Consider the following 27,449-nt stretch of genomic DNA (forward strand, 5'->3'; position numbering starts at 1 on the left):
ATGCTGGTGACCTTATATTGGCTCGTTCACGGGGGAAGAAGTTCACTTGGTCTAATAACCGAAGAAGGGGGAATTTAGCGGTTGTTTTTGACAGAAGCTTCTATAATGAGAGATGGTTGGAGCTCTTTGTGGATTGTGGTCAACGTGTGCTCCTTCGATCGGCTTCTGATCATACTCTTCTGCAGGTCAGCTCAAAGGCGATACCTAGACCATCAAATGTTCCTTTTCAGTTTCAGAGATTTTGGATGGAATATATTAACTTTTTTAAAGTGGTTTAGAATGTTTGCGTGGAGGAGGTTAGGTGTTGTCCCATTTTTGCTTTGTCTCAAAATCTTAAGAGATTAAAAAAATTTCTTAGACAATGGTCTAAGGAAAATTTCCCAAATATTGATATGGAGCTTCAAGCTGCCAAAGCTGAGCTTGATGGGGTGCAGGAGCTGATTGAGCAATAAGGGTTAAATGATGAGCTGTTTGCGAAGGAGGTGGATGCTAAAACCCATTGGGTGAAAGCAGTGGAGGGTCATGAAAAGCTTTGGAAAGAGAACACAAGAATAAAGTGGGCTAAATTGGGGGATTGGAACTCCAAGTTCTTTCACTAGTCGGTAAAAGTTTGTCATGTTGGAAACCAAATCCGATCTCTTAAATGAGAAGATGGAGTAGTTGTCTCGAAGCATTACCAATTGTCAGAGTATGTTTCAAATTTCTATGAAAGGTTCCATAAGTCTACTCCCCAAGCAGCTCCTTTGGGAGCTGTCGGACATTATCCCAGAGGAGATCAAGAGTGATGACCGAGTGGCCTTGGAGGCGTTTCCATCTATTGTTAGGAGATTAAACAGGTGGTCTAGGGGTTGGATCCTGACAGTTCTTCATGTCTGGATGGGTTCTTGGGTGGTTTCTTCAAAAAGTGATGGGATATTGTGGGTGGGGATTTCTCTAAGTCTGTCAGATCTTTTTTCTACTCAGGAAAGATTCCTAGGGGTGTTAACAACAGCTTTACTACCTTAATTCCTACAGTAGAAGGTGCGATCACTTTGGAGAAGTTTCGTCCCATTTGCATGGCGAAGTTCTTCTGTAAGGTGATCTCGAAAGTGATGGCAGAGTGATTGGCTATGTTATTGCCTCGGTTGGTCTCAGAGGATCAAGGGGCGTTTCAGAAGGGGAAGGGGATCTCATCCAACATTGGTTTGGCTTTAGAGTTGGCCAAACTATTATCTGTTGCTGTGAGGGGTGGGGGGATGGGCATAAAAGTGGATGTGCAGAAAGCCTATGACTCTCTGTCATGAGATCTTCTATTTGCAGTGCTAAGGAAGTTTGGTTTCTCTAATAAGTGAATGGGATTGCTTCATCAGATTTTGGTTACTTCAAAAATCTCAATTCTTTTAAAAGGTGGCCCGGTGGGTTTCTTTGGGGGTAGAAAGAGGATTGAGATAGGAAGACCTCATCTCTCCCATGCTTTTTATTATGGATGAAGAGGTTTTGTGTAGGGGTTTAAAGCTATTGCTTAGCGAGGGTCAGCTGAAAGCTCTTCCTGGCCCAAGAGGTGTTGTGGTTCATAGCCAGCTGCTCTTCGCGGATGATATTTTCATTTTTATGAATGCCTCTGCCAAGTATGTTAGGAATTTAAATAGATTTTTCCTTAAGTTTCAGGAATTTTCGGGGCAAAAATTAATTTGGAAAAGAGCAAAATATTTTTTGGTAAAGTGGCCTCTCACAAGAAAAGATTCATATAAGAAACTTTGGGAATCGCTGCTTGCTCCCTCCCAACAAGGTACCTAGGGGTTGAGATCTTTAAAGGCTGGGTTGGTAAGGATATGATGCTCCATTCGATGGATAAAATCAAGGGGCGGTTGTAGGGATACAGGGCAAAATTGCTTTCTATGGCTGGTCGGGTTGAGTTGGTTTGTCTAGTTATAGCTGGAATGTGTATCTATAATTTCTCTATCTATTAGTGGCCGGATTCTGTTGTTAGAATGCTAGAGAGATGGATTCGAAATTATATATGGACAAGGGAAGTGGAATCCTTTAAAAGAATTTGTGTTAAGTGGGAGGAAGTCTGCAAGCCTGAGTCAGAAGGCAGCCTAGGTATTCATAGATTGAGGGACGTGAATTGTGCTTGTTTTAGCAAGTTTGTATGGCAATTGAAGCATGACAACTCAGTTTTGAGTTCCTTTTTGAGTGCGAGGTTTATTAACAAGGATGGTTAATTGAAAACTTGTTATAAATCTTCTTTTATTTGGAAGTGCATAAGGAAAATGTGGGATTTTGTATCTTCAAATGAAAGGTAGGTGGTAGGGAATGGTTGCAAAATCCAATTCTGGCGTGATAGGTGGCTGGGGTTTGACCCATTAGGGGAGATCTCCCCTCTCCCTCGGTCTACGTTTCAGGGATGTGAGATGGTAGTGGCTGACCTTATTGAAGAAGGGCAATGGAATTTGCCAAATACGTCATCGGTTTTCTTGAAAGGTATTTTTGAGAAAATAAAAGAGATTCCAATTGCTTTATGGCAGGAGAATTTATGCTGTTGGAAGCTATCTCCCCTTGGTTTGTTCATTGCCAAATCGACTTGGGAAGGTTTACGCAATCAGAATCAGGTTGTGAGTTGGTTTAAGATTGTTTGGGGTCCTTACCTTCAGCCTCGTCATTCAATTTTTGGTTAGAAGATGTTGAATGGTAAATTAGCATGCGATGATAAAGTGAAGAGCAAAAGGATTTCTCTTGGTTCCAGATGTGAGTTATGTAGGAGGGAGGAGGAGTCTATAATTCATCTTTTCTTTCACTGTGAGTTTACAAAAACTCTATGGAATTCCTTTGTTGAATGTTTTGGAGTGATTTGGTAGGTTCAGCTTCAGAAGGTCGAAGATTATTGCAAATAGTGGAGATAAAAATCTCGTATTTTTTGGTCTTAAGGATGCTTGGAGAGCGGGATTTATTTTGATCCCTTATTTTGTTTGGTGGGATAGGAATTCAAGAAGGTTTAATGGGGTGGATATGTCTAATAAACATTTTTTCCTCAGCCATTAAAGGGGAGGTTCTGGAGGCTGGTCTTAAGGGTCAAGTGAAAACAGTGATGAATTTATTTTATGCTTGTAAGCTGGGTTTGTCAGTCCCAGTGGTGAAGCCCAGGCGATTTCTAGAAGCGCATTGGTGTCCTGAGGTTGGGTGGAGGAATCTTAATATTGATGGGTGTTCGTTGGGTAACCCAAGTAAGGCAAGTGCAAGTGGAGTGATAAGAGACCACAATGCGAGGATTATATGCAACTTTCGGTCCTTCCTTGGGATCTCTACTAACTTTGCAGCTGAGTTCCGTGCTCTGGTCCTGGGGTTGGAGTATGTGATAAGTATGTAGTGCTCGAACTTATGGGTAAAGAGTGATTCATCAGTTGTTGTTTTTATGGTTCAGAAGGGTATGGTTCCATGGTTTGTGAGGCAGATGTGGATCGTAATTCAGGTTTTCTTAGATTCAATCACATGGAAAATCTCTCATTGCTACCTGGAAGCAAACCAGGTAGCTAATTATTTAGCAAATTTTGCGGCGAAATAGGAGACTTGTGACATACCGTTGGAGTGGCCTACTCCGATTTTGGATAGTCTTTTTTATGATGCTAATAGTAGACCTTGCTTCAGAATGTATTAGGTGTTTCTGGGGTTGTTGGTAGTTTTATTATGTTGCGGTGGGGTTGGGGCTAGTGTGGGTGTGTAGTCTGTCTATTCTGGATTTTTCCAATTTTTGTTGTCTTATTCTTTTTTCATTTATCTAATTTAATACAAATGACCATTTAGTGAAAAAAAAAAAGAAGCAAAAACCTTATAGGAGGATTCATTGAGTTTCTCGCTATAATTTGAGTAATGAAAAAAGAAAGCTACCCCCTTATGTGTATCTACTACGCCTAGACATAAGTGGGCAGAAAAAGATTCCGTTGCCCCCCCCACCCTATGTACTATAGATGCATCCTTGCGGCCTCCCATTCGTCTATAGATTGGTGCAGCATCTGCACAAGCGAGTAGTGTTCTCTTGCCCTATAAAGAAAGAATGCTTTTCTTAGATGTCTATCTCTTGATGCATAAAACCATTATATAATTTAAAAGTTATATTTACCAAAAAATATAACTTGAAAGCCATAGAGTGCTTAATATTCCCTCCATTCTGCAACGATAGTCTTATCTGAGGTACTTTATTGTTCTCACGCCCAAAATGTCAACTCCTTTTATAAACCAAGAGGTTTTGTTAGATTCCATTATGCCCCTATTTAATTCGCACATTTATTGTTTACTTATATTCTTATGCCAAACTAGTACGGATAATGTTGGTGATTAATGCATTAACAACAACCTTCTTAAAATATATATTTTTCCAAAATAAAAGACTTTTTAAGACATAGTGAGCAACTTGAAATATGTCTATATTTAGTTGAGTGATAAGTTTAAGCTCAAATGACAATTTAATAAATTGAATTTGTCTATCCCCCTAAACTTAAAATATATTTACCAAAACTTCTCAATGGAATACCTTTTTTATCCTGAATCCCCCTCCCCTATGAAAAAATTTCGCCTCTCCTTCTCCCACAACTTTTTAAAATACATAGATTACCCTTCAATGGCATTTTCATTGTTTTCACTTTTCTTTTAGGCTATGTTTGGTTGTAAGGGGAATTAAAGCGAAGTAAAGTGAAATTTTCATACTTAAAAAAGAAATATATGTAATGATTACCCATGTGACTTCACCATTAATTTCAAATTATTCTATATTTGGTTATAAAATTTCACTTTAGTTCGCATCCAAAACCCTTTGATATAATATATAAAATAAAAGTTACATCTAAAATATATCATTCATAAATATGGAAAAAAAAATAAAGTTGTTTATACAATCACATGGGGTAATAATTATAAACATTTCTTTCTAAAGTATGAAAATTTCACTTCCCTTCCCTTTAAATTTTCATTGCAACCAAATGGAGCCTTAATTTTACCTCATAAATAAATATTAAAACGGGCTTACTGCATATTACATAATTCTTAATGTTGTATTATCTTTCTAATGTTTATAATTCAATCTAACACGTACATGGGCATCCCAAAACTAATAAGGAATGAAAATAATGTAACACAGACTTTCCAATGTTATAGTACATCTTCTATCTACGTATTAATTTACTCGAAGCACATAATAGAGTTATTAATTGAAGCTCCAATTAGTGCATTAATTTCTTAAGAAATCTTAGAGAATATGTATCATATGATTTAGGATGTTTATGTGGAAATTAAAATTAAGCGGAAGTTTTTTCCTTTGGGGGAGTGTGGATCATACGCGTGCTAGATGGTCAATGAAACGCACAAGGATGCATCCATTGAGATGTCATTTTCCATTTCACGAGGGACAAATCGGTCATTTCGCCCCATATGTTTGGGCATAGGGGCCATGCTCCCCAAAATTTTTTTCACGTTAAAATTATATATAAACATTAGATGGATATATCAATAATTATGCAATACCTAATTAAGTCAAGCAATACCTAATTAGGTCATCTCAATACAAATTTAAGAGGTGACTTAAAATTTGAAGTGAAAAAAATAGTGAAAAATGTCATTTAATGAATAATCAGGGTATTTAAAAAAAAAAAAAAAAAAAAAAAAAAAGAAGCCTGAAAGTTAGCGTGGCCTCTGCACCCAAACACTGAGGAGGTGGGGTAGAATGACCTCTCTGCCACCCATGAAAGCTGGAAATCCTGTCAGTAACCTATAGATGCTTCCACATGTACTCTCATTAGTCTTCGTGTTAACACAGAGGTGACATTATCTTATAGAAAACTCTCTCTTTAAAAAAAAAAAGAAAAAAAAAAAGAGACGGAAGTTTATTTTTTTTCTTTTTACAAAATATCAGAAAAAACTATTCCCTGAAAACAATCGGATCAAACCCTAAAAGAGGCCAGGCATCAAACAGTCAGGTCTCAGCTGAGTTTTGCTTCTATTCAATGCACTGTTTTTTTTTTTTTTAGATGTACACTGAGGAAGCATGAAGTAGCGGCCACATACTCATGTTTAACTGTTTAGATTCCACGCTTCCTCGTTGATGATTTTAGCCAATTGAAACAACTAGATGGTGACTACTTCAATTGTGGACCGTTGATTCGTCATCCACACGGACCCACCACCACTTCTTTTTTGACTGTCTGGGAAAGGATGACACCTACCCTTTTCCAAAATTCAAAGATCTTTAATCATGGTGTTGCCTTGTTTGACCACATTTACAACCTGTAAAACTTGGGGTGTGGCAATTGGCAGCCCAGCCCACTCAAAACTCTCCAGCCTAGCCCCAGTTTAGATTTAGATATAGGATGGTTCTGTATATCCGGCCCATATGACTGGAGTGGGCTTGGAGTTAATAGATTGGACCATGCGAAGTCTCATTTAGGGTTGGGTTGTGGACAAGCCTACTTTCCTTCGGATTCGTTCCGTTTGTGAGGGAAAGTAAAGGGTAGAGGTGAAATTTTCAAACAAACCTAGAAGAGAAATTTTTGTAGTTATTCCATCAAGATTAAATTTCAATTTACTCTGTATCCAAATCTCTTTAATATGAAAAATAAAATAAATTTATCAAAAAAAAAAAAAAATTTTAAAAGTATCATTACTAAATATGGTAAAAAAAGGTAAACAATTCATACAATCATGTTATGATTACAAAAGTTTTCTTTTTGAGGATTGAAAATTTTCATCGTCTTTCTCTTTAATTTCCTTTGCAATCAAATAGAGGCTAAAATTTAGTAGAAAAAACAATAAAAGTGCAAAATTAAATTCTTTTGTTCAAGTTCAGACTTGACTCAAGACTATGAAAAATTTCTAAAGACCGTATTTGCATTAAAAAAAGAATGAGAGGAACAAATAAGTTGGGAAGAATAGAAAAGTATACTAATTATATTACACGAAGAGAAGATCTTGTTGTAAGCTTGTAACCAAGTTGTGGAAAAAGTTGTAATTTTACTTTTTTGGCCTTTCGAGAATGATACCTTCTTTTTCTTTCTTTCTTTCTTCTTTTTTTTTCTCTAATGATCATTTGTATTAAAAATATAAAAAAATAGATTTGCAGTTTGGATTTACCAATAACACATAACCAACCTTGAACTTAACCTCCCCTCCCACCTTCAACATTGCCATTAGCAGGAGAAGAAGAAAAGGTGCAAGAAGAGAAAAATAACAAATGGAAAAACACAATCCAAACCTGAACCGTAGTCTAGATAGCGCATCTTCTAAGAAGAAATTCTGTACACTCATTATTTCTTCTTTCTTTCTTTCTTTCTTTCTTTCTTTCTTTCTTCATCTTCTTCTTCTTGAAGGTGAATTGGATTTGGTGATATTGCTTACTTTTTCGTACTCTTTTCATTCAACACTGAAAAAAGAAAAGAGTCTGATAACAACACAAACCACAAAGAAGACACAATATTTTAAAGTGCTTCGGTCCTGTTGACCTATGTCCATTACCAAGGATTTCACAAACTTTATTGGTCTAATGGTTCCAATAAAACTTCCACAAAAAAAACTGGTTCCAATAAAACGTTACACATTTTTTTTTCCATGGCTTCATACCCAACCAAAGTGTTTTTACAGGATAATACTCAAATCCCTTCATGGAGCTATTTTCCAGGATCACAACTTCGACTCACTAATTTCTTGGTGGATTAGCCCCTCACATTTTCACAAAGTGATGTTTGAGTTTTTCAGCTCACAATTACAAATTAGAACTAAGCACCATTTTGTGGCCTTTGAGTGCAATATCCATTTTCTTAGATGTTTATTTTGCTCTCCTCTCCATTTTGTTCCAGCTCAGGCCTAGTAACGACGTGGTGCTTTTTGTCAAATATTTAGCTGTTATTTTTTGTGATAAAACATTCCACCACCTCCCCCACCTAATATGTACATATATGTACTCTCCTTATATTGAAATAGTAATTTTTTCTTTTCCATAAATAATAATAATAATAATAATAATAATAATAATAATAATAATAATAATAATAATAATAATAATAATAATAATAATAATAATAAAAAACTCACAATTGCAAACGCCTCTATAGACATATAAGCAAATGAAGCACCAAACAATAAAACATCTAATATAGGATAGATATAAAAATAAAATACATTCCCCATAACAATGGCCTTCGGATACTCAGATTAATCACAACGATGACTTTTACAAATTAATATTTTCTCAAACAAGCTTTCAAGGATTTCTACTATATGCGTGGTTGACATCGAACTTGGCCATCCCATGGTCAACCCCAAGGTTCTTCTGCATGTATAAAAGATTGTGATTAATTTAGTCCAAGTTGTGGCTAGATTTCAAGTGGATGACTTGGCCAACACGCCTAGTCATATACACAAGATTTATAAACCTTCTAGACTTGATTTAAAAAAAAAAAAATGGGAGAGGATTTTCTAAAAGGCAGCATTGCCTCTGCATCAGTGTGGGGTTCAATGGGAGCACTTGCAGAAGCATTAATAGGGGTGGGATTTCCAATTTCATAAGGGGGCAATCATTTCGCTATCCCTTGTGTCTGGGCACATGGGCCACACTACCTTTCAGGTTTCTTTATCCCAAAATCAAATAAATATAATCATTCTAATGTTCACGGTCAAGCTTATGGTCAAGTACCACTAAAGAAGAGTCAGGATTACCATAATTAGTTAGGTCAGGGTTATCATCGTTTAGAAAGTCAAGTTATATTTTACAGTTTGGTTAAACCATTAATCACGATATAGGTCAATTCTTAGAGGAATCGATATAGATTAAGGTTTATCAGTTGAGAAATTCTGAGGGTGATCTTTCGTCCAACCCAGATGAGATTATATCGACATATATCAGTCATTTATCTAGTTTGTTCAACCAATCATTTCTCCCTCCCCTTGCTCCAATTCCGAAGAATCTACAATTCTCCAAGGTCACTACAGACTGCAGAAGAGTGCTTTCCACAATCCCTTTTGATGATGAAATTCTTTTGGCCATCAATTCCCAAAGGTCTGAGAAAGCTCCAGGTCCTGATAGTTTCAATTTTGGTTTCTTCCTTGCTACTTGGGACATTATTAGGGAGGATCTTGTCAAAGATATGCATAGGTTATTTTTCAATCCTCAGAAGATTAGTTGTATCAACCAGACTTTCCTTTTCCTTATTCCAAGATTGAGGGGGCCGATCATGATTCCTCCTTTCGTCCCATCTCTCTTGCTAACCTCCTTTACAAGTTTATTTAAAAAATCATTGCTAATAGGCTTAAGGTAGTTATTGATGATCTTGTGAGCTATAATCAGACAGCTTTTATCTCTGGAAGGAACATTGCAAACAATATCCTTCTTTGTCATGAAATTATTAGAGGAGTTGATAGAAAAAGTCATCATCCTTCTGTTCTCCTTAAGTTGGACATTCATAAGGCCTTTGATTCAATCAGATGGGGCTATATTTATTAGATCCTTGAGAGAATGGAATTTCCTCCTAATTTCATTAATTGGATTCGTTGTTGCATCTCTTCCCCTCGCTTCTTTATTCTTGTCAATGGGTCCCCTCATGGCTTCTTCAACTTTAAAGTTGGTATTCATCAGGGTTGTCCCATCTCTTCCTTGCTTTTCTCCATTGCGATGGAAGGTCTCTCAGAAGTCCTTGCATCTAAAACTGAGGACGATTCCATTTAACCCATCTTGAAGTGTAATGCTTTAAAGATTACCCATCTCTCCTTTTCTGATGACCTTATGATTTTTGCAAAGGCAAACCTTCAATCAATGACCAGCATCTTTGAAGCCCTTTGCTCTTCTCTGCAATGTTTGGTCTCCATATTAATCCTCAAAAATCTCTCTCTTTCTTTGGAGGGGTGTTTTGGAGTCTTTTAAGGCTCAATTAAGTAGCATCTTAGGGTTCCCCGAAGGTCAGTTTTTTTTTTATAGGTAGGGAGGGAAGTAGATAACAGCCAGGAGGTTCAAACTTGAGACCTCCTGGTGAGCATGGGTTTCCTGTTAAATATCTGGGTTTGCCTTTAATTGCTTCATTGCTTTCTACTCATCATTGCACTCCCATTCTTGATAGGCTCCATAAGAGACTCTAACTCTAGAAGAGCAGGATTCTCTCTTTTGCGGGTGGTTTGGAGCTTATTAAATTTGTCATGCGAAGCTTTTATATCTACTGGTCTGGGATTTTTGGGCTCCCTATTGCTATCTCTTCTAGGATTGCGTCCCTTATGTTATATTTTCTTTGGAAGGGTAAGGATAGCACCAACTTTCTTCATCCTTTGAGTTGGGCCAAGGTTTGTCTTCTCAAGAAGGAGAGAAGTTTAGGTCTACGTAGAGTTAAAGACGCCAATATTGCTGGTATTGTTAAACTTATCTGGAAAGTGGCTTCAAACAAGAAGAACATTTGGGTAGATTGGGTTTATTCAAGATACTTTAAAAGTGAGTCTATTTGGACTACCACATACTCTACGGATGTCATGGAAGAAAATACTGAAATACCACTACCTTATCTCTGATCACATAAAATCTTCCATTGTTGATGGTTCTATGAGTTACCTTTGGCTTAATAATTGGCACCCTGATGGGGTTCTAACTGTTAAATATGGTGATAGAATTAGATATGATATGGGAATAGATAGGTTGGCTAAGGTGTCTTCCATTCTTCGAGATGGCATCTGGGACCCTAGTCCTGGTACTTCAAATGCTTTGATTAAGCTGTGGAATAAATGACCAAGTATTAAGTTGAGACCTAAGTGTAGTGGCGATATAATCCAGTGGATGGCTAATTCCTCTTGTTGCTTTACCTCAATCTCTGCTTGGAATTTGGTTCGTTCTATTGCCCCAGTTGTCCCATGGTACAAAATTGTTTGGCACTCCTTTGCTACTCTAAGGCATTCATTCTCAATCTGGAGAGCTATGACCAATTGTCTTCCCACTCAAGACTTTCTTATGCATAGAAATGTTTCTTTCCCTAATTGTTGCCTATGTTGGAATTCCTTTCAAAGCCTTGACCACTTGTTTTTTGATTGTCCTTTCTTTAAGTCAGTTTAAGGAAGCATTCTTCACAAGATTTGGTCAAGTCCTAGAATTATTCTTCCATTTAAAAATTTTCGACCAAAGCTTTAGGGGCCCACTCCCTTAAAAATCTTCGGCCTATTTGTATGGGGAATTTTTTCTACAAAGTCCTATCAAAAATTGTAGCTTCCAGAGTTTCTCTCCTTCTTCCACGCCTCATCTCTGAGGAACAAGGTACCTTTCAGCAGGGGAAAGTTATTTCTTCCAATATTAGTCTTGCTTCTAAGTTGGCTAACTTAATTCACACCACTATGAGAGGAGGGGGGATGGGCATCAAACTCGATGTTCAAAAAGCCTTCGATTCTCTTTCTTGGGACTTCCTCTTTGCTACCATATGAAAGTTTGGCTTCTCAGATCATTGGATCTCTTAGATTCATGAAATCCTCTTATCTTTTAGAATTTCAATTCTAGTAAATGGTGGTCCTGTTGGGTTCTTCGGAGTAGGTCATGGCCTTCGTCAGGGAGACCCGATCTCTCCTATCATTTTTATTCTGGCTGAAGAGGTCCTCTGTAGAGGTCTCAGACATTTATCTATTTCAGAAAAAATGAAGGCTTAGCCTGGTCCCAGAGGAACCATTATTCCCTCCCACCTCTTGTTTGCTGATGATATTTTTGTATTTATGAATGCCTCTGCTTCATATGTTAGAAATCTTCAAAGGTTTCTATTCAGGAATCAGGATTTTTCTGGGCAGCAAATTAACCTGGATAAAAGCACGTTGTTCTTTGGCAAAGTGGCTACTCATAGAAAACAATACATCTCTGATACCTTAGGTATCCCAATCTCAAGGCTTCCAATTAAACACTTGGGAGTTGAGATATTTAAAGGCAGAGTCACAAAGAATCATCTTCTGCCCTTGATGGATAGAATCAAGTCCAAGTTAGCTGGTTGGAAAGGAAAGCTTCTCTTTCTGGTAGGTCGGGTGGAATTAGTCAGATCAGTTATCTCCAGCATTCCCATCCATAACTTTGCAGTTTATTAGTGGCCTCAATCTTCCATCAAGACTACTGAGAGATGGATGAGGAATTTTATTTGGTCTGCAGATGTAGAGAAGTAGTAGAAGATTATTGTCAAGTGAGAGTCCATTTGCAAACCCAAGCAAGAGGGTGGTCTGGGAATTAGAAGAATGCGAGATGTTAATAAAGCTTGCTTATGCAAGCTTGGCTAGAAAATAAAGCATGAAGATTCCATCATGAGCAACTTTTTTAATGCTGATGGCTCTCTGAAACTTGGTGACAAGTCTTCCTCAATCTTTCTTGGTTAAAGAAGGTTGGGCAGTTTGTATCTGATTTTGAAAGGTGGTCAGTTGGAGATGGGACGAGTATTAATTTCTGGCTTGATAGGTGGCTGGAAGAAAAATCTCTGGCTGATGGATCTAGTCTAGACTTGAACATGTTCAAAGGAACTAATTTAAAGGTGGCTAATTTCATCCTTGATCACAGGTGGTGCTTCCCTCTAGTTACTTCCTCTTATCTTAATAAATCATTCACCAAGGCTTCTCAGATTCATGTTTCTGGCTCAGAAGATGTATGCAACTAAACACTTTCTCCATTAGGGACTTTCTTTATTTTCTTAGCATGGGAGGAAATAAGGAAGAAAAATCCCAAGGTGGCCTGGTTCTCCTTAGTCTAGAAATAAAAAATCCAACCTTGTTAGGCAACCTTTGGATGGCGTTTTACTCACAAGAGATTAGCAACAGATGATGAAGGTCGTAAACATGGTATGCAGATGTCCTCAAGGTGTGATCTCTATGGTTCTGCTGAAGAATCAACTATCCACCTTTTCTTATCATGTAGCTATGCCTCTTTTTTATGGCAGAATTTCTATGATCTCTTTGGTCTGCATTAGCCATCTTTCAATGGGATTGAAGAGCTTTTTCAATGGTGGAAGAGGAAAGCTAAGATGTTAACATTTAAAGATGTCTGGAATTGTGGGGTCATCCTGATCCCCTATTTCCTATGGATGGAAAGAAATTCTAGACGGCATGATGGGGCTCATCTCCAAAGTCAGCATTACTTCGCCATATTTCAAAGAAAAATCAGATTGCTTTCCTTAGTTTAATCTGAAAAAATCCTCTACATATCTGATCTGATGTGTGCCAGGCGTCTAGGCATTCTAAGAATCTTTCATAAAAGAAGAGAGCATTTGGAAGTGTTTTGGTGCCCTCCTCATCTAGGTTGGACCAAGTTGAACACTGCTAGTTGCTCCTTAGGCAACCTAGGCAAGGCTGGTATAGGAGGGATCTTCAAAAATAATGAAGTGAATGTAATTTCAAATTTTAGGGAAGCAATCGGGATTAAATCCAACTTTGAGGCAGAATTTTTCGCAGTGATCTCGGGCATAGAATATGCTAGAGCAAGTGATAATCGGAAACTTTGGAATGAAGTTGATTTAGGGGCAGTGGTGACCCTTCTCTCAAGAGGATTAGTCCCTTGGTTCGTCTTCCAAAGATGGAAAGGGCTGCAGCCTTATTTGGAGTCCACTAATTGGAAAATTTCTCACTACTTCCGTGAGGCAAACTCTATTGTAGATTTCTTGACGAACTCAGCGGCAAGATTAGGTGTGATATTACTTTCTAAACCCGGTTTAATTATCCGGTTGGTTTAGTTTGGTGTCGGAAGACCTGAACCCGAGCGAGCCATGGTGGGTACTTTATGGAGCATAGTGGCAAGGGTGACTCTAAATTCGGGTTGGCCAAATGAGTTGGAGTTAGTGCCTAGTGAAGTTCACGTACCCAAACCATGTACTTATACATATCACGAGGCCATGTACGAATCTTGTTTGAACTAAAGAATGTATCTCAACAATATCAGTCTTGTGATTCTCAACATCGGGTACCTTATTTCTAACAATCTTAAGGTCTGAAAATTAGAATCTGATTTGAGTTATTAGGCATGATTGATTTGAGTTATAAAGCATGATCTCAAACTGTTGGTATAAGATTAATACTGAATGTATCTTGATTACTTGCAACTCTATTTACCAATAGAACAAATCATGTTGAGGTTATCTTGCAATGACAAGAGAATCTCTCTTTTACATATCGGGAACTTTCATGAACTTTGGTTTGCCCTACTTATTGAATAGAGAAAGGATTTCAGTGTTCCTGGTACATGAGGAAGAAATTTGTAGATGCGGGTTGGGGTCCACAGTAAAACTACATACCGGTAATATGAAGTCTTTAGTAGACTAGCAATGAGGTTTAGGACAAGACAATTGTAGTTCTCGTTTTCCTGAAAGAAATCCATTATGTTTTATCTTTACCAGTTGAAATGAGAATGTGATTCGTTGTAAATCACAGCCACCATTCAAAATGGATTTTTCACTTACGACGGTTGGGTCACATGTGATGGATAAACCTCTCAATTGATTGTGCTTTAAAAAATGTGACCTTTAGCTTCCTTGTGTTGGTATTTCTGGCATGCAATAACTGTTTAACACATGGATTTGGAGTTGGAATGATAAGCGAGCATTGAGATGGATAACCAATATTTCTTGAACTGTGAGCGTAAATTGTAGTAATTATGTCTATTGCCTTAAGGGAAAAGTCAAGAAGGAAGCACTTCTTGTGATTATGGAAAAAGTAAAGGGTCGACTTGTTGGATGGAAAAATCTTATTTATGGCATGTAAAGTGGAGTTGATTTACGCTGTTTATTGGTAGCCCTCGCCTCTTCACTATGGAGAAGTGGATAAGGAATTTTATTTAAACAGGGGATGTGGCCGGATACTCCCAAGACTATAATTGTGGGATGGGACCAGTACTGCAAATCAAAATATGAGGGCAATTTAGGGCTATGCAAACTTAAGGATGTTAATAAGGCTATACTTTGCAAGATGGGTGAAAAATCAAGCATGAAGACTCTACATGTAGTAGATTCTGAGAGTAATTTTAAGAGGGAACGACTCATTCAAGATGGGTTACAAAGCCTCTTCAATATAGCCTGATATTCATAGAATGTGGAACTTTGTTCCCTCTAAAGAAAAATGGGTCGTTGGTAATGGATGCAAAATCAATTTTTGGAAAGATAAGTGGTTAAGCTCTAATACTAGAAGAGCTAGCTGATTTGGATGAGTCTCTTTTCTCATTTTAATTGTAAGGTCTACAGGTTTACAGGAAACTTTAAGTGAAGAGTGCCTCAAGTCCAATCGAGAATGCTTCAAGAATTTTTTGGTCAGATGAATCCATCACTCTCCCGTCCTATAGTTGTAAAGACCAGTGTATATGGAGTCTTACGCTTTAAGGAAACTTCAAAACCAACTTTGCGTGGGAGGAGAATAGGAAGTGATGTCCAAAAGTTTCTTGGGAATTGCTAATATAGTGTAAGACGATGCAGCCGCAACTGTCTAATTTTGGATCGTCCTTGCTCATTGTAAGCTGCCAACTGATGATGCCGTGATGACGAGAGGGGTGCCATTTATTTCTAGATATGACATGTATGGTGCGACCATGGAGTCTGTGGATCACACAATCCTTCATTGCCCCCTTTTGAAAGAGATATAGAGGAACATTTGTGATTTCCTTAGGGGGTGTTTGGTTCAGTAAATCAAATGGTGTATGTATTGGATATGGATGTTAATTTTTTTATGGACATTCTTCTGAATCGTGTTTCTTGTTGAAAAATCGTTTGGTTGCCCTGAGTCTGGTACATGTTTCTTGTCTGAAAACTGTTTGGTTACTCTAAATCTGTATAGTGATTCTTACTGTAAAACTGTTTGGTTATCCTAAATCTGTGTAGTGATTCTTACTGTAAAACTGTTTGGTTACCCTAATCATGTGTAGTGATTCTTCCTATTAAATTGTTTAGTTAAACATAAGAGTGGTGAAGTGAAAAACTATAACATTTTTTTATTATTTTTTATTTATTTCTAAAATTTATATTTTTAAATAATTTAAAAGTAATTTATCTTAAAAAATATATGGTTTTTCCATTAAAAAAAAAAAATCACCCCACAATTTTGCATTGAAACATAATTTGCAGTATGGCTCAAATTATGTATTCAGGAGGAAAAAAGTTTTCTTCTTAAGTTTGAAAATTTGACTTTCCTTCCCTTTAAATTTCTCTTGCAACCAAACATAGCCTTAGTATTCAATCAAAATGGGAACCAATTCATTTCTCATTTTTAAAATAGTGCCCAAAATCTGAGGGGAAAAAATCTAACATTGAGAGAATCAGCCAATCAGATGTTTAAAATTTGTTATTTATTTATTTCATATTAATAAAATAGGAGATTTTGAAAGATTTTTGTTTGGTGGAGACTTAGACTGGATGATTGGGTGGTGGTGACTCCACACCTTCCCTTTCGTCACTGTTTTACGTCTCTCTCTCTCTCTCTCTCTCTCTCTCTCTCTCTCTCTCTCGATGAAGACTATGGGCTATAGAGTCAAACCTTCACATTTTCTCTCTCAATTTCTTTACTTCTATTTTGTGTTGCTTTCATCTGCACTCTCGTTTCCGACCCTCTTTCTCCCTCTTGTGTTCTTCGATTCGTCCCCACCGTTTGGGCACGGAAGATTCGGAGAAGCCTCAATGCCCTAAACCACCTTTCAAACCCAGTCAACCAATATTATCACTCGTTCTACACTCCAAGGAGTGGTGTTGTAAATTACCCTTATCTTAATTAGTGTTATTATTATGAAGGGAAAAAGGTCCTCTGAACTGCTTCCCATGAAAATTTTTATCGCTTTTTTCTTTCTTATAAATAATAAACAAAATATTTCATGTGAGAAGACCTAGCCCTGACCTTATTTAAAAAAAAAAAAAAAAAAGGGAAGAAAGAACCCAACCAATCTGGTGTAACCTATGCCAAAAAGGTTAGAGTGAAAATACCATACTGAAGATGCTCCCACGCACCCTCCCATTGGCCCCACCCCCTAATATTGCCTACACAGTATGGCTCAAATTATGTATTTAGGAGGAAAAAAGTTTTCTTCTTAAGTATGAAAATTTGACTTTCCTTCCCTTTAAATTTCTCTTGCAACCAAACATAGCCTTAGTATTCAATCAAAACGGAAACCAATTCATTTCTCATTTTTAAAATAGTGCCCAAACTCTGAGGGGAAAAAAATCTAACATTGAGAGAATTAGCCAATCAGATGTTTAAAATTTGTTATTTATTTATTTCATATTAATAAAATATGAGATTTTGAAAGATTTTTGTTTGGTGGAGACTTGGACTGGATGATTGGGTGGTTGTGACTCCACACCTTCCCTTTTGTCACTGTTTTACGTCTCTCTCTCTCTCTCTCTCTCGATGAAGACTATGGGCTATAGAGTCAAACCTTTGCATTTTCTCTCTCAATTTCTTTATTTCTATTTTGTGTTGCTTTCATCTGCACTCTCATTTCCGACCCTCTTTCTCCCTCTTGTCTTCTTCGATTCGTCCCCACCGTTTGGGCACGGAAGATTCGCAGAAGCCTCAATGCCCTAAACCACCTTTCAAACCCAGTCAACCAATATTATCACTTGTTCTACACTCCAAGGAGTGGTGTTGTAAATTACCCTTATCTTAATTAGTGTTATTATTATGAAGGGAAAAAGGTCCTCTGAACTGCTTCTCATGAAAATTTTTATCGCTTTTTTCTTTCTTATAAATAATAAACAAAATATTTCATGTGAGAAGACCTGAATCCCTAGCCCTGACCTTATTTAAAAAAAAGAAAAGGGAAGAAAGAACTCAACCAATCTAGTGTCACCTATCCCAAAAAGGTTAGCGTGAAAATACCATACTGAAGATGCTCCCACACACCCTCCCGTTGGCCCCACCCCCTAATATTGCCTACACAAGATGCAAAGGGTTCTTTCTCCCTTTAGAAAACAAAAACTAAGTGGTGTTGCACCACTGCTTGTCCAAAGCGCCCAACAATTTAAAGATCAGGTAAAGGAGAACTTTATTGCAATACACTGTAATCAAATTGCAGGATCAATGTTCAACAATTACAATTTATAAAGAAACTAATTTAGTTTCAGAATAGGGTTGGATACTTTGCATCAATGAAGTCCTGCAGGGTCTGAGCTGCTCTCTGACCACCCATAAGTTCAGCTAGTTTCCCAACAGGAAGTAGTGCAAGTTCAACTAAGCTATTACACCCATCCATCAGAGACCTGTAGTTGGAGTCCGTCACGCCCGGAAGCCGCCTCAGGAACTCAACAGCAGTAGTGTTGTAATTTTCGGCTCTACAGTACAAAATGGCACATAATCATATTAAGAGGGCTTCTCCAACAGAAAAATAAAGTCTATACAAATTCTAAAATCCAAAACTAAAATTCAGACTGATGAAATTTTGATTAATGAAGGTGAAAACATGTCTATAGAGAGTATAACAAAGAGGCTGACTTCTGCTAATTTTTGTGCTGATCCTGAGGTCGCAAATACTAAGTCTGTGATACCTCAGTTAATCTCACTTTATCTCTTTGGTCTTACGTGTATGTACTTGTCATTGTACTCAATGTTATATAGATAAATCTAGTCTAGTTCCCCTGAAAAGAGAGGCTAAAATCCGAATCAAAATAAAGAGAAACAGCGTTGGGAAGACAATAACAAACAGATGGACATAATCAGATTAAAGACCCATTTGAAGCTACAAATTGATCCGGTTGACAAGGAAGAACCTGATTAAAAATCAACTCTAAACTAGGTTCAAAAGAAAACCGGGTAGTTCTGCCAACCTTGTTCAAAAGGTTGAATGCAACAAAATGCATTGTGCTGCTAAAGACCAGATGACAGAAACTAATATTGAACAGAGCTTACCCAGGATCCAAGCCCCAACCCCACCCCTTCCCGAGTCTGGGGGGGAAGAAGCTCAGACATTGATCCAAAGGGCCCAATAAAAGTCTGCTCAATGGATTGATGAGTGTACTCAGGCAAAGTGGTACTCTCTCCGTCCCTCACCGCCCCCTTTAAAAAAGCACAAATTTTAAGGGGGTGTGGTTGCGGCATTAAAAAACAGCCTTAATTACTTGCAAATCTAGTCCTCCCTGCACTACTTGAAATCTCCAAAATGAATTGTGGTAATCAATGCAAGGGGGTGTAAGTCATTACCTAGTTTGAAAGATTGATACCTGCATTTCTTTCTCCACTTCCTTTCTTCCACCTGCCTTTCTAGTTACAGAGTTCTGTAAGGTTAGAGATTGCGGTTCACTGGAGCTAGTCAATCCAAGACAACGCCCATCCTATATAGAAAATTAGGAACAGTTAGCCCTCAGATAGAGAAAAGGATGCAAATAAAACCTTGTTTAGGAAAAAACAAAAAACACAAATGTTTCATTTTTTTTTTAAATATGCAATCAAAGTAATGTTAGATATGAATTTCAAGGAACACCAACATGGGTAGTATCTAACATGATTATTCAAGATGTTCTGTGTACAGTTTGAATTCTTTCATGGGCAAGATCATAAAGGAAAATGAAGATTCCCACCTGTGATGTCAATCTATCAGCTGTCTTTGTCCAGAAGGATCCTGACTAGAACAGAGTCCAGGTTGACTCAACTTTGAGCTCACTATCACTATTATGAAGCTGGATTTTGCAATATATGAACAGCAGCAACAGGATCAAATAGATTTCATATAATATCTGCTCAGAAAACCTTTGCTTCTTCATCCATCAAAATCTAAAACAAAGACTCCTTTCCCTGTTGAAAATCACATTGAGGTCTAAAGCTTTTGTAAAGTCAGAATCCAATACTGGAGCAGATATCGCACTTGCGACAACGGAAAATAGATGAGTTTAAACATCAATAAATGTTGAGTGAAAAAAGGAAAAGTGCAATAAGAAAAAATAAAAAATAAATAAATAAACAAATGTAAGTTGTCAACCATATAGATTGGCTGACCAACCTGAAAATTTAGAACATTTGATTACAGGAGTAAAATACTAAAATGTACCTCTCTGAGTATCTCTGGAGGGAAACCAGTGGCTTCAAAAGTCATGAAGGGAGCAGGAACATTGTCACCCTAAGCAATTTTTTCACAAATCCAAGTCACAAGTCATTCCAAAGATTAAATCCTACCGAACCCATGAGAAACACATTTCACTTCACCAATATTATTAATCCAATCAAGAAATGTTAGTGTTAGATAAATATGAAAAAAGAGAATATTAAACATAAAACTAAGAAACAGAAAGTACAATCTTCACTAAAAAAGCCATCCAAGCAAAAGAAAAGTTACCACAGCATATTAACATGGATTTATCAACAAGAGGAATATAGAAGGCAGGCAATCAAATCTAAACATAATAACCCAAACAGAATATGAATCATAGGCTTGGAAAAAAGGGCAGGAAAAATAATGAGATAATACAAGTGTATGTCTGCAACGGCCATTTATCACAATTCACAGAGTCACATGCTCAACCAAAAGGCCCCTCCCCAATATTAAAGAGTAAAAAATTTTCAAAATGAATCTGGATATTTTCAAAATAGAGAATGTTGGAGAATCAAACAGATCAAGATGCAAAAATTCATCACAAAAATTGCTTTCCATTGCACATTTCCATTGGAGTCAGCTTCTTACGCGTTATGAAATTGCTTTCGATTAGGTTACATCAGATTCTAGAAAGGAGTTCTATATACAAGATTAGCATTTCCACTTCTTTACATCACAAAAATTCTCTTTCCATTGCACATTTCCATTGCATTTGTATCACATTTGGTATCCAGGAAATAGGAACTAACTTGAAAATAATGCAGGTCATGAAACCTCAGGAAAGATCCATTAGCAGGGGTCAATCACATTAAAAGAATATAACAAAAAAAGTATATATTACATAGTTAGTCACCTATTTCCCCACAGAAGTATAGAGCATGCAAGCACAGTTCCTACAAGTTTTGGGTGCAAATTCTCCCTCTATACAAATGACAATAAGGTGAACACAAGAATAAGAAGAAGAAGAATAGATAATACAAGTGAAACGCCAAGAAGATGATACAAGTGCAAATAAAACAAAAACAAGAAGGAAGAGAAGGCATGCATATTGCTGACCTCTAAACACCAGCCAAGTACCATTACTTGAAACATGAACTGCACATCAATGATAGATATACAACTGAGCAAAAAGCCCTCCATAAAGTTCAACTGATATAAGACACATCGATTGGCTGAGCATATCAAGAACTGGATCTGTTACAGGGTTGCCAAGAAAATATCCCTGGAAAAAGTTTTATTTAATGGCCCTAATCCATAGATATTAATTAACCATATCCACCATAAAAAAAAAATGCTTGATCTGAATCTAACAGTTAAGAAAGGAATTCTGCCATATCCACCATAAAAAAGAAAGAGGCCAATGGAATTCAAAGCATTATGTGCCATATCCACATAACCTGAAAGTAATGCCCCATCTGTGAACCATTTAATTATTAACACCCTGAAAGTTTATCCTACCAAAGATTTCCTTTCAAGAAGCCAATGGAATTCAAAGCATTATGTGCCAAGTCTAAGAAAGAAATACTCAGCATAAGATCAACAGCAAAACCCTGCATACAAAAATTGTTAATATGCTCCTAAATTTACTGTTGCAGCTTTGCTCTTCAGAATCAGATGACCCATGAAGGATCACACACCAAGGCAAAAACTAATTTACCATATATTTCCATGAGTATTCTAGATAAACAGACATCCAACTATGTTACTTTCCAATAAAACTCATAATACCTTCTTACAGAAGCTTACCAATCACCAGCTGACCAGTTTAAATGAGAGAGTTCAAAAATCGAGTCAATATTACATCACCAAAATAAGTATTTCAAATGTTGGTCATAAATTGTCTAGTTAATATCTACTCATGTTTTGAAACAACACACTAATCATAAATAAATAAAGCGACACCTCCTCAATCTTTGCCACCATCTTCGATATTCTTCATGTAGTGTTCAAACACCTTAGGCTTATCTGCCTCATTGGCATTCAAGAAGATGGGAGCCAATTCCTTATGTTGCATGAAGAATTGTTTAGCACGCAATTTTTTATCAAACTCAACTCCTGGAAGTGCATTAATCTCAATACATAAGTTTTTTGCAAATTCCCTCCGGGGGTCTTGCTTGGCCATCTCCACAATTGCATTGGCTATCACCTTCAAAGGACTATTAACCTTCTCTGCACCTCCTTTCTTCTTCTTCTCTTTACTTGTTACCCCAGAACTAGGCCTACCATGGGAACGACTACTACTTGCATTGGGAGTATAATGGGCACTTTCACCAACATTATCATCAATAGCATCATAATTGTCCAAGCTAATTTCTTCATCAATTGGCACTGGATTGTAAGGCTAGTCCTCATTGACAGCATCAGATGGGTTTGAAGATTCAGCCCCGGTGGCAATTTCATTACGTAGCCATTCAATAAGTTGTAGGTGAATAGGAAGCACTCTATGCTCTTTCCAAAATCTTTGCTCTTTTTTCTAAAAAAAAAAATATAATTAACTCTTGGATTGTTAGAATAGTAAACTATTAATGTTACCTTTAGTATACCTTTCTAACAATCTAGAAATAATGCATCAAACATTTAATTAACCTTGAATTCATTCCACATGTGTTGTGGTGCATCAAACCGCTTCTCATGGTCATTCCAACCCATTCCACTATTTTTTTGCAAGTCAACAAACGACTTCAGCCTTGCTTTCCATATCCTGTAGTGATTGTGGCACTGTCCCCAGTCATATGTCATATGAAATCTATCATATAATTCAGTTGAGACTACTTGAAATTATTCTTTTTTCAACCCGTTATCTCCATTCCTTCCTCTTTGTTGTTGGTTTAGAAGACGCTCCAAAAAGTAGTGAGATATCTCAAAAGGCCATGTAGCAATTTTTGAGTTAGTACCCTCAACTGCGGCTATCTTTGCTATAATGAATCTTGATATCAAATATTCAGCCCAAAAAAAAAAGCATGGAAATAACTGTAACCATCCAAAAAAAGCATAATATTCCAAAGAACGCATATTAATAGTCAAACCATGAACTGAAAAAAGTTATTACAAGCCAAGACACACAAACAATGTTCATGTAGTTCAAATTACAAAATCTTAAAACGAAACCAAGTCTAGTTCAAGTAGTTAGAACAAAAGATAAATGGATTCAGTTTGTATCTTCTTGTGATTCATATGAAGAATCATGCATTTCTTCATCTGAATCATCTCCTGCCATCCAATCATTCCACATATAATCAGCCATCTCCTCTCGGAATTGATCTTGATCAAAGTTATCATCTTCATCATCAATGTCAGAATCCTCATCACTATTTTCATCATTGTCTTCTGCTTCTTCATTAGTATTCTCACCTGTAACTGCATTCTCCTGTTCAATCCATTCCTCTTCTTCTTGAATACTATTTTGGGTAAGGATATGGTTGTGTATCATAACACAAGCTTGTACAATCCTAACCTGAGTCTTGAAAGGATACTCTGGTTGGCTTTTCAAAATCTTGAATCTTGACTTCAATAGTCCGAAAGCTCGCTCAATTATGTTACGTAATCTTGAATGATGCAAGTTGAACAATTCTTTCTTGTCGGCAGGTGAAACATTCGAATTTCTCCACTCTTTCAAGTGATATCGAATGTTACGATAGGGTCTTAAGAACCCCTTCTGGTTTGCAAACCCTGCATCTACAAGATAGAATTTACCTCTAGGAACTGCTAGTTTTGCCTCACCTTCTCTGTGAATGGCATCATCTAATATTCGTGAATCAGATGCTGATCCTTCCCAACCAGAAAGTATATATGTGAACTTCATATCAAAATCACAAACTGCTAGGATATTTTGCGATATATTTCCCTTCCTATCACGAAATGTTCGATGTTGAGCAATTGGTACCCATGCAGGGATATGTGATCCATCTATGGCTCCAATGCAATCCTTGAAGTAAAGGTAAAAGCTCCTATGGTTACCTTCTATTCACTTATGTGTTATGGTACTTGGAGGCTTCAACAATACCGGGTCCAGTTTGAGAACTGCTCCCAAAACAAGATTAAAATACCGGCTGATAGTTTCACCTGAATGCCCAAACAAATGTAAGAGGACGCGGTTCTTAACATTGTGACCGATTGCATATAAAAAAATAACCACTTGTTCCTCCACTTGAACGTTATTTGTATCATACAAAAGACCCTTGGCATGTATCACCTGACATAGGTTAAAGAATGCCTTTCGACTCATTCTTATCATGTTTCGACATGTCTTGTCAGTATGTCCAATGATTCATTGTGTCTCAACGGAGCCACGTTGAGTCTCATTACGATAAGGTTGTTTACATAGAAACAGTTTCTTATACTGTTCCACTGCTATAACAACTGCAGTAGCCGCAAATGTTATTACTTTCTTGCACCTCTGATAATACATATCATATTCATCATCACTATCCGTTTTTTACGTAAATCTACAATTTAGAATTAAACAAGCACTTCAGAAAACTAGTAATGCATTTATATGTATTCAAAAAGGAGAAATCAAAACTATTAAAAGAAAGAAAGAACGAATTAAAAATTTTAGGCTTTCAAACAAAATAATTCAAATGAAATGCTTCTGAATATAATAGATGATGTATCTTAAAAACTGAAGCATAATGAGGATCAACAATAATAAGGTCATCAAGATCAAGAGAACTTTCCATTGGCAGGCAACAACTTGGTCTCACAAGGGGCTTTTCACAAGTAATCCACAGGTAATAGTAATCTCTTCCTCTTCATTTCCAGTAGAAAGTTTTAGACACAGAAACCCATTTTCCTTTGTCTTATACTCCTACAAGCATTCCCTCTAAGTCCATTACCACCAACAACTACAACTTCCATTACTTCACCATAACAACCAATCAAGACAAAATTGATCAAGGAACCTAAAAAAAAAAATCTCTGCAAAACCATTCTTTGAATCTGCCAAATCAAAATGTAACCTGAAATTTTTATTCCATGATATACCCTAAACTAATTTCTATCCACAATAATGCTCTACCAATTACCATATCAAATACTGTTAGATGTATCTATTTATTATTTTATTGGGGTGCTACATATTGTAAGAAAGATGAGGCATTCAAATGCCACAAGTAATGTGTCAACAAATATCTCAAACTAAAAATAAGATAGATAATATGCACAAAATTTGTAGTAACTTGCAATTCACAAACTAATAGTAGACTTGATTAACCGATCCTCATGAAAACTGATAGCAGACCTGACTAACTGATCCTCATGAACAAAGTCCAAAATGCAAGACAAACATAGAGAGGGAGAGAGGAGGAGGAGAGGTTTAGGAATTTGCTGAATTAATTTTTAAATTTGAATGATCTCTTAACACGAGTGTTCTAGATGGCCAAAACACTGAGATTACAATGAAAGCATACAACCTTGTTTCAAGTATAACGGGTGAGCTTCTATACTTTATTTTATAAGCAAGCTTTTTTGGTTCAAGCACAAGTGTGAGGAACAGAAAACTTTGTCCAATAATTAAAATTAGAATCATGACAGCTATGAATAGACAATGAAGGCCTCATTTGCTTGTATAAGAAATTCTATTATTTCCCAATGAAGAAACAAAGTGATCAAAATAAATGTCCAAAGCTTTCTGATGAAATTGATTTGGCAATTGTAGTAATTAAGATTATGTTTGATATGTATTATCAGAATAGATTCTGGATCGAGAACACAAATAGAGCTATAAAATATAAAAAAGAACTAATTAATTCCATAATTTCTAAAAACTAAACCATATTTCAGCATTCAATGCCTTCACAGACCCAACCCAAGTTAAACCATTTTAAATCATCATAAATAAATTCTAACATAAACCAATTAAAAATAAGTTTTTACTGATACACCTAAACCCAGACTCTCTAGACTGTAACGGGGAAACTAAAGAAGATAGAACCCAGTGAATGATAAGAGAAGAAGTGCAGAAAGCCCAGAAGTGGAGATGGCATGGATAGAAGCTCCTCCAGAGGATTGGGAAGACTCATCGTCATCATCGTTGGGTGACATAACCTTGATGATCACCTTCTGTCCTCTCTTACAGTGTCCTGAGACACCACTAATGAAATAATAGAACTTCTGGTTTTAAAACCTAGCCCTACAACTCCATGAAATCGAAATAGAGACCTAGCCCTACAACTCCATGGAATCGAAATAGAGAGGTTTTGATTTTAAAAACCTAAACCTAAAACTCCATGAAATCTAGAGAGAGAGAGAGAGAGAGAGAGAGAGAGAGAGAGAGGGCTTACCAGTCGCCAACGGCGGACTCTCAGTGAGATTCCTCGCAAGTCGCAGGTCGCAGGTCGGGACTTGAGAGATCGGTGAGATTCCTCGCAAGTCGGTGAGATCCCTCGCAAGTCGCAAGTCGCAAGTCGCAAGTCGCAAGTCGCAAGTCGCAAGTCGCAGGTCACCAACAATGAGATTCCTCGCAAGTCGGTGAGATTCCTCGCAGGTCGGGACTTGAGAGGTCAGTGAGATTCCTCGCAAGTCACAGGTCGCCAATGGCGGACTCTCAGTAAGATTCCTCGCAAGTCGCAGGATGCAGGTCGCAGGTCGGGACTGGAGAGATCGCGGAGCAAGTATGTCGCCGTTTGAGGGGTTACGGGTTGAGACGTTGCTTCAGAACGTCTTTTCCATTTTTCCTTTTATACTAGGTCGAAAAAACGTTGATCAGATCTGAGTTTAGGTGAACTCAGATTTGAAGCACATCTTGTGTAAAATGGTCATTCATGGGAAGTAGGGTGCTCGGATATGAGGGTCATTCTAGTGGAACCAAACAACTCCTAAAATTAAGAATTATCATTCTAAAGAATGTCATCCCAAAGATTTACCGAACCAAACACCCCCTTAATGTTGCTTGGAAGAGACGATACTATAGAGGAGTTTCTACTCTAGTGGAAGACAAAGTCAAAATATGTTAGTATTAAAGAGGCTTGGGCAATGGGGTTGGTCACCATTGCGGTACACATATGGAGGAAGAGAACTAACGATCGGTATGATGGACGACACAAAGTGCCATGATATGTGATCCAAAGGGTTAAGGGGGAAATATGGGGAGCAATCTTAATAAAAAAAAGGTGAGGTAAGATCGATGTTTGATTTGATGTGTTGTAGAAAATTGGCGTTGAACATTGAAAATGCTACCTATCAATCGATTTTGGAGGTTTTTTGGTGCAAGCTGCAGATAAGCTAGGTCAAGCTCAACTTCGATGGCAGCTCTCTAGGGAATCCAGGGAGACAGGGGCAGGAGGTGTCCTACATGATCAGATGGGAAGAATTTTGTGTTCTTTTAGAGTTTACCTAGGTTTGAAATGGGTCTTAGAAGTAGAGTTTGAAGGCCTTTTGGAGGTTCTTATGCGGGAAAAATATATGGCAATAAACTCCTTATGGATAGAATTGGATAGAATATGATTCATTGGCACTG

The 27,449-nt window shown here is 37.2% G+C and overlaps 1 long non-coding RNA gene across 1 annotated transcript; it reads right to left on the bottom strand.

Moving 5' to 3' along the window:
- On the bottom strand, positions 1–26,317 carry LOC122083990. The gene is made up of 3 exons (XR_006141787.1): positions 26,275–26,317; positions 18,156–18,242; positions 1–11 (listed from the first exon to the last, which is right to left on the bottom strand). It is a non-coding gene; the product is annotated as an uncharacterized LOC122083990 (long non-coding RNA).
- Positions 26,318–27,449: the final 1,132 nt, after the last annotated feature.

The sequence above is a fragment of the Macadamia integrifolia genome, chromosome 7 (assembly GCF_013358625.1).
Source record: "Macadamia integrifolia cultivar HAES 741 chromosome 7, SCU_Mint_v3, whole genome shotgun sequence".
NCBI lineage: Eukaryota > Viridiplantae > Streptophyta > Magnoliopsida > Proteales > Proteaceae > Macadamia > Macadamia integrifolia.